Source organism: Ixodes scapularis, unplaced genomic scaffold, assembly GCF_016920785.2.
Source record: "Ixodes scapularis isolate PalLabHiFi unplaced genomic scaffold, ASM1692078v2 ptg000683l_1___fragment_1__unscaffolded, whole genome shotgun sequence".
Taxonomy (NCBI): domain Eukaryota; kingdom Metazoa; phylum Arthropoda; class Arachnida; order Ixodida; family Ixodidae; genus Ixodes; species Ixodes scapularis.
This window is the reverse complement of record NW_024610019.1, coordinates 853,288-862,681: the sequence shown is the minus strand read 5'-3', so window position 1 is coordinate 862,681 and position 9,394 is coordinate 853,288. Positions and strand designations below refer to the sequence as shown.

Here is a 9,394-nt window from a genome sequence, read left to right as displayed (position 1 = left end):
AAGTATTGCAACCTGTGTTTTCAAACATGTTTATTTTTCACGTTACGGCATTGTTATAAAAAAAAGAAAGCACTTTCAGAGACATACTGCTTGTTGTCTTCTTTATACATTCAAACAGACACAAATCCAATATGCGATTATCGAGTAATACACTTGGCTCTGTGGTAGCCATAATAGATTGTAAAATGGAGCAGGGCAATGGAAGTGTAGAGAAAATGAATCAATGTCCAAACCCGATACAAACAATATATTGCAGTAAAAGAAGCAAAACAGGTCTCACCAGTAGCCTCATTGAGTTCTCCGTTTCCTACAAGGGCGAGCCAGATGCCCCGTTGGCTAGCTAAATAACCCTACAAAACCTTCTGTTATTGTCCCACGCATCTTACGCACCCTGCTTGCAAATTAAAAAAAGGCTCTATCAACATCACCGTGATGCACCGAATAGCTTTTCGGAGGCAGTTCTACATGTCCGTAAAGGTAACACGGTGGTTGTGCGATGAACTGGGCAAAGCGTTGGAGTTGACACTGTGGAGCTTATGGACGGCCATGACTGTGGAGCAAGAACTGAAGCACATGCTGCCACGGGGGGGGGGGGGGGGGGCTTCTTTGGTGGCGAGGGCGTCAGTCGAGGTGAGGACGACGAGGGGTTCGCTGTCGTCGGTGGCGTCCCTGATGGGCGGGACCTCCGTTGTGGCGACGGACTCCTTAACGCTGGTAGTGTCCCTGGTGGGCGCAACTGCCATCATGGCTTCCGTGGGGCTCCAGGGAGGCACGGCCGTGGCGGGTTCCGAACTGGGCAACAAGGCGCTGCCTCAGAGCCCTGCCCCTGTCCGAGAGGCTGACCCGAGGGTGGGCAGGAGCCAGCCTCTCGTCATCCGCGACTGACCCCTCCGAGCTTGGCCCAGACTCCAACCTTGGCTTGTCAGGGTCACAGTCTGGCTCCGATTCTGGCTCCCTCGATGAAAGGCAGATATTGTGGAGCACTGCACACGCCGATATAATGACGGTGGCTGTTGTTGGATGATAATACAGAGTCCGATGCCTTTGCAGACACTGGAATCTGCTTTTCAACAGCCCAATGCAGCGCTCCACAACGGACCTTATCGAAGAATGTGCCTTATTAAACCGGCCGCAAGCGGTGGAGGTCGCGTGGAATCCAGGGGCAGGGGTGATGAGCCAAGGCTCCAAGGCATAGCCGCTGTCACCTGCAGAGTCAGAGAAGGAAATGTAAGATATTAACGCTGTTCTCCTTAAAAGAATACTTCAACGACAGTTGAAATATACCCGTCGTGTTCAGAAATAGGCTGAATATGATCCACAATACCCGTAAATGACAATTGCACATTTATATTTTGAGCCTGATGGCTGTATTTTTCATTATAAACAGCCCACACTGGCAAGCGCTCGGAGAGCAGCCAGCTGAGAGCACGTCAAATCCGGTGCAATTGTGAAGTAGTTTATCTCGGGATGAGCAAAGCTGCGGTGAGGCAGACGTCGTCAGGATGCCCTAGCTGTTCCAGCAACCAAAGCGGTCGAAGCACGCCAGCGATCGGGCCACCGCAACTAACCCCAAAGCTGCTTTGTGTGAATTTTTAGCGACGGGTTAATCTTCTATCATCTTGGGACACACAAAAGAGAGTCCCGTTGAGTGTGGAGTTCCTCCCTCCACTTTTGTGCTCGCCGTATAGCTGTCCGTATGACGTCAGGTTCAAAGCATGTATAGTTCTAGGTAAGACAGTTATCATCACCACCTGTCAAGGTTCCTAGACGGGCATTACAAACGGCTTTAGCGACATCTAGAAATTGCTCTTTGCTAATCGCCTAATTTTTTTTAAATGCCTTTTTGTGCCTTTTTTAACAAGATATGGATGTGTCCGATGTGATACTGCTCTTTTGAACACGTATAGACCGAAAAATAAGCACCGAAATTTCATTGTACTATTCCTTTAAAATTGTTGACAACTAAGCAGGTAAAACTGCTGTTTGCAACCTAACCTCCCCCCCCCCCCCCCCCCCCCCCCCGTAGTTGACAGCTGCGTCAGAGTGTTTCCAAGGAGACGTGTCACAGGTGTGGCCAGAGCGCATGCCAGTTATTCATGTTTGGAACAGTATATGTGATATTGTAGCTTATAAGTGGTGCAGAGCCATCATGTACAGAACCAACAAATAAAGTATGCTTACCGAGCAGGAGCCTGCCATCGTCTATCAGCCGGCCTTGCTCGAAGTTGCTCCGGAGCCATGAGTAGCGCCACGCAAAGGAGTCGTGCAACGACCCAGGATACCGTGGGTCGATCGATGCTCATCACCCGGCAGTCGGCGTCACACCTGCAATAGTGAGACATATGTCGACATTAATTCAACTGAATCCACAAACAATTGATTGCACTCATTGTCATGGGGCCCTGTCAAACACTATTTACATGCTGACCAACACAACACCATAAATTATGTAATCTACAAATTTAAAGTATTAAAACAGCGCAAAAAAAAAAAAAAAAAAAAAACGACGAAGTGAATGGAGGACACAGGCAGAGCGCTGTCCGTTACAAAGATTAATATTATATGATAAATAGCCACTACCTTTGATCAACGTAATAGTTTAGGCAAATTTTTTTTTCTTCAAAGGAGAGTTTACACTTTATCATGCAGGATAGGGACAAATGCTTAAAAGCTTAACACGACATGAAAACAAACAGAGATCGAAAGCTCTTCAGCTAACAAACCCTCCCTTCTTTCGTCGAACAAACGCTTGTGCGGAGGATGAACGAGTACTAACAATTCAAAACTCTCATTTATAAAATGGCATATCCACACCGTATTAGCGTTACGCTCTTTTTCAAACCCATTCAGAATGGTCATTGATCTATAGCTAAAAGCGCGAGCTAGCTGCTTTGGATAAAGCCCCGACGGCTGCACGAGCGCTCGTGCAGCGAGTGCTCCAGTCAAGCCGTTCGCGCTTGCACTCATGCTAAGGTGAGACGTAGTATATATGTGATCGTACATACCCCTATCACGTTCAGAGCGTAGAATTGTTTGCGGCACCAATACGCCGCCTTCGTGACGGTGGGGTCGTTCTCTGACGGGCCGACGATGGCGATCATCGTCCCGTCGACGCAACCGATGACGCCGGGTATCCTGCCGAGCCGTTGGAAGCCCCTCTCGACGCCGTCCCTCTTGCCGGTTGTCTGGGGAAAGTCGATCTAGCCGCGCCGGATCCCCAGACGCTGCACAATAGCGAGGGACACAGCCCGCACAACGATGCCGACTGTAGCCTGATTCCTCGCTATGTGCTCTTCGCTCGCCACCATGCCCTGAAAGCTCCCCGCACAGTTTGCTCACCGTGGCGTAAAAGCGAAGTGCGCACAATACTTGCTGTTCCACAGACATCACCGTCCACGAACCTCGCAGCCTCAACTCTGGCTCCTCGCGCAGTTCGTCTCACAATCAACGGACCACATTCTTGGTGAGACGGTACTACCTCCGAAAAGCTTCCTCCGGTAGTTCAAAGGCATCGCGGTGTCGCGGTGCAGCCGGTGGAGCCTTTCCGGACGGAAAAAAAAAGTTGAACAATAGAAAGACTGTCGCTCTGCCTCCGAGACGCCGTGTTTCCAATTTCGCTACCGCGAAGAGACCATCGACAGACTCGTTCCCTTTTCAGACGAAACACCGAGGAAACGATACGTCAAAGTGATGTCACTTCCGCAGTCTTGGGTAGTAACGCGTTACTAGTAACGCGTTACTGTAATTTCGTTACTTTTTCGGTAACTTGTAACTGTAACGAGTTACTTTTTAAGAATGTAACTTGTAACTGTAGTTCTATTACTTTTTTCTGAGGTAACGATGAAAGTAACGAAGTTACTTTTGTCGTTACTTTTCAGTTCTTTGTGAATAATATATCATTAAACGAGTATAATCTAGCTATTCCTTGCACTTTCCAAAGTGTCTGTTCCGTCATTTTGAGTGTCAGTTGGCCTTGCACAAACTTGAGAATACGTTCTTTCTCGCGAGTCACTATCCGAATATAGCCACGTGTAGATTTGATGAAGAAAAAAAAAGAGGTATGTAGTTATCTTTACGCACTTGCTTGTACTTTGTGACTGAACACTTACATCTTAGTATACTGAAGCACTACCTCTGTTGCGGTTTTTTTCTTTTCTGCGCACGCATTTTAATCGGGTGAATCAGCCGTGAAACAACAATACACGCGGAGGGAACTTCGTATGTTTCGTATTTTGATTAGCGCCACTACTCCGCACTGCGCATGTTTCGTATTTTGATTTGCGCCGCTACTCCGGCGTGGTTTCAACGGTGGAGGCAAAATTTACTGTTGTTTGCGCAGGGCTTGTTTCTGGTTTGCCGGGTACGAACTGAGATATATCAAAGGAGTCCACGAACACAGCGCAACCGTCAACGAGCCAGCAATGTGCTAGTGCTACAAGGATAGGGATGTTGATGAGAACAGAACAAAGAACAAGCATGGCCGGCGTACAGAGTATTTTTCTGTGGTAAAGTTGGTTGCTAACTATTTGACCGCAGTATGCAAACTTTGCAACAAGGAGTACTCCGACAACAAGTCTTCGTGTTCAAATCTGAGAAAACACATCCAGTTCAATTTTTGTCTTTATTCTTTTCATAATATTGACTAATTTTCCAGCTAAATTATTAAGTTTGAATTTACCGCTATGGTGAAAGCCCGACTGATTCGTGTCTGTATTTTTTTCTTTCAAACATTAGTTTTTCCTTAATTTTTGTGTTATAGAAAAGTAACTGAAAAGTAACGTCGTTACTTTTTGAAAGTAACTGTAACTGTAACGAGTTACTTTTTTGTTGCGGTAACTGTAACGGTAACTTCGTTACTTTTTTGTGAAAGTAACTGTAACTGTAACGAATTACTTTTTAAAAGTAACTTACCCATGACTGCGTTACTTCCGGTGGGGGCAATTCGCCGTCTCCGCCCACATTTTCGTAGGGAACTTTCGTCATTCGAGCCTCAACCAATCAGACGCGATGTCGTCACTTCCGTTTCTTTTAGGAGAAACGAAACATTTGTCCAACATAGATCCCCTGTTTACAGTCGGAGCGGACGCGCGCGCTTGATGGAAGTCTCCCTATTGAAAATATTTCTAAAGGGCCCGTCAGCCTTGAAGGATTATGAGACCTCACAGGCCTTCAAAACCCTTCAAAAATACCCCACAGAAAAACCCTTCAAGGATACCCCATAGAAAAGCCCTTTAGCCCCACAGCCCTTTAACCCGTCAGGCCCTTTAGCCCATCAACCCTTTAGACGCCCAAATGACTGTGAACCATAGACAAAAATGCAGGTCAAAACACTGAAAATTTATTGCCGACATTTAGTTTTACATGCATATTGTAACTCAAAAAGCAACGCTTGTTCAAACCCGGCGCAAGGAGCTGTAGACGAAAGAGATCACATCAAACAGGGACAACTGACATCCTTATCAAAAAGAAAAATACCTTTCAAAGTACTCACAATGCCGCTGGGTATATTCCTGATGTACGGTAGTTCAGCTAATAAAACCAAGCAGGTGCACCTCACGGACACATACACAGTCTCAGTAAGCACGTTTAGCGAAAACCACAAACTCGTAAGCAGCACCCGCCGCCGTTGAGAAATCCCGAGCACAGTCACGGTTTCGTCCATGATGAGATCGCGCCGGAGTCTTCGGCGTATTTTTCGCTCGCTGGTCTGAAGTCGGACGGACGAAGAGGCGCAAGGAACAAGTCCGGACAGCGGCCGTCATCCACCGTCTCAACACCCACAGTGCCATAATCCCGGTGCGCAGGCACAACATGCGGTGGGACGCTGACCCCGACTGCCAGGCTTTGCAGCGAGTAAGCCGACACCGGCCACCATCTCCTTGAATGCGCTGAACACAAAGGCGCTCGAGCGGTGCTGAAGGCGGCCTGCGCCGAACTATGGTTCACCTGCGGTACCAAGAAAGAAACTGCACGGATCAAAACAGACCAAGGGGCGAGCCCCCAAAACCATGCATGCTCACCTTCCTGGAGGAAATTGGTCCGCTCCAAACATCCAGGCTCGTGGGATAACCGGAACCGCACACGAGCAGAGAGAAAATGGCTATGGCCTCCGCCGCTTGCACACACCACCCTCCTCCCCCCGACCGCTGGCCTGGCAGCCCCGCACCCTCTCCCCATCGCCGGGCGGAGAGAGGCGATTGCTTTTTGGGGACAGTCCCCCGTGGAAGACCGGTTCCCGGAACGAGTCGCTCCCGCGTGCGTCCCTGTTCCTGGAAAGCGCGCACTGCTCTCGGCTTGTTCTTTTTTTTTTTTTTTTTTTTTTTTTTTTTTTTTTATACATGGTTGCACGTATTTCGCCTCGAGCGGACAGGATTGCGTTCGCCTCAAAACGCCGCTCGGCCAACACCACTCGGCCCGCGGCTCGTCAATTCTCCACATGGGCGGTCGCCCTCAGTAGCTCTTTCGCGACCGAACACCCGGGCAGTGACAGACGGGCCCAGGAGCCCACTCGTATTTGATAGAAGAGCAGTAATAAAAATCTGACCGTACTCACACACGATCGGCATTCTCCAAATACTTATTTTTTCCCCCGTAGCGTACAATAAGCAGCTATGTTCATTAATTCTGCGAAATGTGTTTTTTTCCACCTGGGCCGTTGCCCACACAGACATATCAAGAGGCCTGAAGGTTTTCCCGACCCCATTAGAAAAGTTCTTGACAGGCTTTCAGACATTTCAAGGCATCGTAAAGGGGACTTTAGACATTTCAGGAGAGCCTCTGACGGGGCCAGTGAACCCACCAGGAAATATCGGTGCCCCCGTCAAACATCTCAGAAATTCCTGAAGTCCCTTTCACACCCTTTAAAAAACTCCTGAAGTCCCATCAGAGCGATTTTCAATAGGGCTTGTATTCGCGCTGTTTGTAAGCGCTTCGGGACCGTTCTTTTACGATTGCAACTCGATACTGACGCGAGACTCGGCAAAGAAAGGTTGGACCGGGGTTGTACGTATACCTCCCACGAACTGTTATAGCTCGACAGTGACGTGCAGTCTGTCAGAATAAAAATGGCATACCAATAACAAAGTGTACATACCGTGTTACGAAGGTAATCCATACGGCGTTTATTTCAGCTCTATATCACACAAAACAGAAGATAGAATCGACGAGAGTCCCTTTTCGACGAGTGTTCGTCAACACTGCCTCGGAAAACAAGGGGGAGAGATTGACAGTCATGGGTAAGTTACTTTTAAAAAGTAATTCGTTACAGTTACAGTTACTTTCACAAAAAAGTAACGAAGTTACCATTACAGTTACCGCAACAAAAAAGTAACTCGTTACAGTTACAGTTACTTTCAAAAAGTAACGACGTTACTTTTCAGTTACTTTTCTATAACACAAAAATTAAGGAAAAACTAATGTTTGAAAGAAAAAAATACAAACACGAATCAGTCGGGCTTTCACCATAGCGGTAAATTCAAACTTAATAATTTAGCTGGAAACTTAGTCAATATTATGAAAAGAATAAAGACAAAAATTGAACTGGATGTGTTTTCTCAGATTTGAACACGAAGACTTGTTGTCGGAGTACTCCTTGTTGCAAAGTTTGCATACTGCGGTCAAATAGTTAGCAACCAACTTTACCACAGAAAAATACTCTGTACGCCGGCCTTGCTTGTTCTTTGTTCTGTTCTCATCAACATCCCTATCCTTGTAGCACTAGCACATTGCTGGCTCGTTGACGGTTGCGCTGTGTTCGTGGACTCCTTTGATATATCTCAGTTCGTACCCGGCAAACCAGAAACAAGCCCTGCGCAAACAACAGTAAATTTTGCCTCCACCGTTGAAACCACGCCGGAGCAGCGGCGCAAATCAAAATACGAAACATGCGCAGTGCGGAGTAGTGGCGCTAATCAAAATACGAAACGTACGAAGTTCCCTCCGCGTGTATTGTTGTTTCACGGCTGATTCACCCGATTAAAATGCGTGCGCAGAAAAGAAAAAAACAGCAACAGAGGTAGTGCTTCAATATACTAAGATGTAAGTGTTCAGTCACAAAGTACAAGCAAGTGCGTAAAGATAACTACACACCTCTTTTTTTTTCTTCATCAAATCTACACGTGGCTATATTCGGATAGTGACTCGCGAGAAAGAACGTATTCTCAAGTTTGTGCAAGGCCAACTGACACTCAAAATGACGGAACAGACATTTTGGAAAGTGCAAGGAATAGCTAGATTATACTCGTTTAATGATATATTCTTCACAAAGAACTGAAAAGTAACGACAAAAGTAACTTCGTTACTTTCATCGTTACCTCAGAAAAAAGTAATAGAACTACAGTTACAAGTTACATTCTTAAAAAGTAACTCGTTACAGTTACAAGTTACCGAAAAAGTAACGAAATTACAGTAACGCGTTACTACCCAAGACTGGAGATTGACCTCACCTCTTAATCTAGAATTGAGGTCAGTGATCAAACTATAATACGGGAAGGGTCCACAAGGGTCGCGCGGGCATATTCCATTTAGCACGCCAGCCGATCGTAGGCAGACGGTCTTGCGACAAAGCAACGCAGCGCCGAGTCGGAATGCCTGCTAGGCCTATACGCTTCGTCGGAGTCGGTGGATCAAGCGTTCTTGTTCGTCGTGGTCTGTTTTAAGTACTGTTTTCTTGCTGCTTGAAGTCGGCACGCGCGGGAAGAACACGTAGAAAAATAAACGTTCAGTCAGTCAGAGTTTTGAGAGGAAGTAAAACAAAGAAAATAAACGTTCGTGCCGCTGGCCGCCACCCAAGTAACTGTCGGCCCTGCCCTACTGCGCACGCGCAGTAGTTGCTTCGTTTACCACACGATAGATGGCGCCTGGCCCTCAGCATTATCAAATTTGGCAATTTTCGCCGCACATCTCTAATTATGCTACAAAATGTGGATCTGAATATTATTTAACAAAACTTTTAGGAAACATTCGCCGGCTATTTATTGTTTACGATCGCGGTGCTGGTGAGGTAGGCTCTTACCCAATAGGCGACCTGGATTTGGCTGACGTGCTCCATTTCCGCGGATGCATCGTAGTGAACAGGCGAAGGAAGGAAGGCGCAAAAGAGTCCAGTTTTCTTTTAAAAGTTCTATAGCAAATAATTTTTTTTGGCTCCCTATTTTTGTGTTTTTGTATTTCTTTTCACACCTTTTACGACGTGCGGTGGATGAAACTCGATTTTAAAATCATTTCATGGTCCCTTTAACGAACAAAAGTGAGCGCGTTAAAAAAAGGAATTCTTGTGCTCCGCCTTGAAACAGCGTTGCACGAAGGACCGGGATGTCTAATTCCCTTAGGGACTTTTCGTGTATCGCATACGCTGCGGATTTCTGGTCTTGTGCATGGCCGCCAGCTCAATCTG

The 9,394-nt window shown here is 46.8% G+C and overlaps 1 long non-coding RNA gene across 1 annotated transcript; it reads right to left on the bottom strand.

Moving 5' to 3' along the window:
* Positions 1-1,144: 1,144 nt before the first annotated feature.
* LOC120842376 lies at positions 1,145-3,051 on the bottom strand. The gene is made up of 3 exons (XR_005715915.2): positions 3,006-3,051; positions 2,182-2,325; positions 1,145-1,205 (listed from the first exon to the last, which is right to left on the bottom strand). It is a non-coding gene; the product is annotated as an uncharacterized LOC120842376 (long non-coding RNA).
* Positions 3,052-9,394: the final 6,343 nt, after the last annotated feature.